Consider the following 3,179-nt stretch of genomic DNA (forward strand, 5'->3'; position numbering starts at 1 on the left):
AGTAACATTACCTAGCTAAGAGAGGACATTGGCTAGCCATTATGATAAATACAGTGGAAAAAAGCAATTGGGAAAATAAGACCTGCTGATCTGTTATACATACTAGGAAGAGAACAGAATATGATTTTTTTCTGTTCGAAGCGTGTGTTGTCTTTATGAAATTCATGTATTTTAAACGTTTAATTAAGAAGAAAAAAACTTACAGAAAGATACTAAGCTGATCACGAGATAGAAAGATCACCCGTTTTTCGCGCATAAAAAGTGGCTATTAACTGGGTGAACTGTTATTAACTGGAGTCAACTGGGTGAAAACACATAATATGAACATGAAACAAAACAAAAAATAAAAATAAGATACAATCTACAGACATTAAAACCGGTGTCATGGAAATATAACTATCAAGGAAGCCACAAGAGAGAGTTCTCACCTGAGTAAGGTCTTTATTTCAATATTGGGAGCAACCAGAGACTCAATTTGTTACAAGCAGTACAGGGTTTTCATAAGACGTTGCGCTGTAAAAAAGCTCAGCGCTTTGTCCATTCTAAAACTTCCACTTTCCCTAAGAGAAAACAGATTACATCAAAAAGCGAAAGAAGAAGCACTAGATATGTTATTCAAAGCTTATCAGTTACTTTCAGCTAATTCTAACGACCCAGACAGCATATATTGTTTTGGTACATTGTCTTCTAAAGTAACCTAAACAGTGTACTTTGTTGACGCACTGTTTTCTAAAATTCTGCACGTACTGTCGCACAGCAATTACATCCTTGAAATATATTATCTAAAAGCCCCAATATATTTCTTTCCAAAGCTCTCTACATTTTAAGAATCAATTTACTTATTAGATTTCCACTTAAAGACTTGTTCGGCTGGCGTTCGGGGAGTCGCGTTTTTCAGAATTGTATTGAGATCGTTTTCCACAGAGCTCAGATGTCAAAGCACAGCAGCAGCTCTCCACAGCGATCCTCTATAGCGCCCTTTCTCCCGCAGCTCCGTCCTCATTGGAAGGAAGCAAGAGTGAAAGGCTGAAGTGAAATAGAGCGGGGACGAAGGCAGTGTAGAGAGAGAACGTGGGAAGAAGAGAAAAACGCAAGGGAAAAAAAGCAGCGTCGTAAAGGAGGTGACGGAGCTGTCCTCTCAATAAGAAAGGTGCCAGCGAGCCTTGCTCTCGCTTACGGCCACACCCCCTTGAGCACCCCTGATCTCGTCTGATCTCGGAAGCTAAACAGGGATGGGCCTGGTTAGTACTTGGATGGGAGACCGCCTGGGAATACCAGGTGCTGTAAGCTTTTAAGCGCAGGAGGCGCCCTATCCCCGCTCGCTCGCTCATTCCCCTGTTCACACGTGCAGTGCGGCTTGTCCGTCTGTTTATTTGTCAGCTTTGGCGAGACACGGGTGCTTGTGTATTAGCGTGAGCTTTTTTTATTCTGATCATGAACAGTTTAACAAGTCCGCAAAGGATCGAGGAAAGGTTTATCGCCAGCTGAAAAGAGACACAGCGCTTCGGCTGTGGAGACTTGTTCAGCTGGCGTTCGGAGAGTCGCGTTTTTCAGAATTGTATTGAGATCGTTTTCCACAGAGCTCAGATGTCAAAGCACAGCAGCAGCTCTGCACAGCGATCCTCTATAGCGCCATTTCTCCCGCAGCTCCGTCCTCATTGGAAGGAAGCAAGAGTGAAAGGCTGAAGTGAAATAGAGCGGGGACGAAGGCACTGAAGAGAGAGAACGTGGGAAGAAGAGAAAAACGCAAGGGAAAAAAAGCAGCGTCGTAAAAGAGGTGACGGAGCTGTCCTCTCAATAAGAAGGATGCCAGCGAGCCTTGCTCTCGCTTACGGCCACACCCCCTTGAGCACGTCTGATCTCGGAAGCTAAACAGGGATGGGCCTGGTTAGTACTTGGATGGGAGACCGCCTGGGAATACCAGGTGCTGTAAGCTTTTAAGCGCAGGAGGAGCCCTATCGCCGCTCGCTCGCTCATTCACCTGTTCACACGTGCAGTGCGGCTTGTCCGTCTGTTTATTTGTCAGCTTTGGCGAGACACGGGTGCTTGTGTATTAGCGTGAGCATTTTTTATTCTGATCAGGAACAGTTTTACAAGTCCGCAAAGGATCGAGGAAAGGTTTATCGCCAGCTGAAAAGAGACACAGCGCTTCGGCTGTGGAGACTTGTTCGGCTGGCGTTCGGAGAGTCGCGTTTTTAAGAATTGTATTGAGATCGTTTTCCACAGAGCTCAGATGTCAAAGCACAGCAGCAGCTCTCCACAGCGATCCTCTATAGCGCCCTTTCTCCCGCAGCTCCGTCCTCATTGGAAGGAAGCAAGAGTGAAAGGCTGAAGTGAAATAGAGCGGGGACGAAGGCAGTGAAGAGAGAGAACGTGGGAAGAAGAGAAAAACGCAAGGGAAAAAAAGCAGCGTCGTAAAAGAGGTGACGGAGCTGTCCTCTCAATAAGAAGGGTGCCAGCGAGCCTTGCTCTCGCTTACGGCCACACACCCTTGAGCACGCCTGATCTCGTCTGATCTCGGAAGCTAAACAGGGATGGGCCTGGTTAGTACTTGGATGGGAGACCGCCTGGGAATACCAGGTGCTGTAAGCTTTTAAGCGCAGTAGGCGCCCTATCCCCGCTCGATCGCTCATTCCCCTGTTCACACGTGCAGTGCGGCTTGTCCGTCTGTTTATTTGTCAGCTTTGGCGAGACACGGGTGCTTGTGTATTAGCGTGAGCGTTTTTTATTCTGATCAGGAACAGTTTTACAAGTCTGCAAAGGATCGAGGAAAGGTTTATCGCCAGCTGAAAAGAGACACAGCGCTTCGGCTGTGGAGACTTTATTAATAAGGCCCCTCAGTAGTTGAGATCTCTGTTATACCCATCTAGAAACATGCAATCAGCATGTTATTGCTGAAGCAATAGTCACAACATTATTCCACACCTGGGTGAGATGCGGGTTATGATGACAGTCATGCTTTCTACACCTTATACTGAGCTCAGAAATGGACCAAGCGGACATCTCACGAGCAGATCCCTCCACGTATAAGAAAGGCAACTTGTCTCAGCAAAAATACCACGGATTCACATCCAAAATATGATAAAAAGGCAAAAACCCCACACTTGGAATGCAAACGTACCCTAAAAAGGAAACACGGTTTTAAAACCAACATGATTTTCCCCTGGAGAAACCTTTTT

General features: G+C 46.0%; 1 non-coding gene and 2 pseudogenes across 1 annotated transcript; all 3 read left to right on the forward strand.

Annotated features, from left to right (window-relative positions):
• The first annotated feature begins 1,171 nt into the window (after positions 1 to 1,171).
• LOC148670224 (5S ribosomal RNA) lies at positions 1,172 to 1,290 on the forward strand. The gene has a single exon (XR_015938340.1). It is a non-coding gene; the product is annotated as a 5S ribosomal RNA (ribosomal RNA).
• A 537-nt stretch (positions 1,291 to 1,827) lies between these two features.
• Positions 1,828 to 1,936, forward strand: LOC148670225 (5S ribosomal RNA; annotated as a pseudogene).
• A 537-nt stretch (positions 1,937 to 2,473) lies between these two features.
• LOC148670226 (5S ribosomal RNA) lies at positions 2,474 to 2,592 on the forward strand (annotated as a pseudogene).
• The last annotated feature ends 587 nt before the right edge of the window (positions 2,593 to 3,179 follow it).

Source organism: Lepisosteus platostomus, chromosome 5 (assembly GCF_059453375.1).
Source record: "Lepisosteus platostomus isolate fLepPlt1 chromosome 5, fLepPlt1.hap1, whole genome shotgun sequence".
NCBI lineage: Eukaryota > Metazoa > Chordata > Actinopteri > Semionotiformes > Lepisosteidae > Lepisosteus > Lepisosteus platostomus.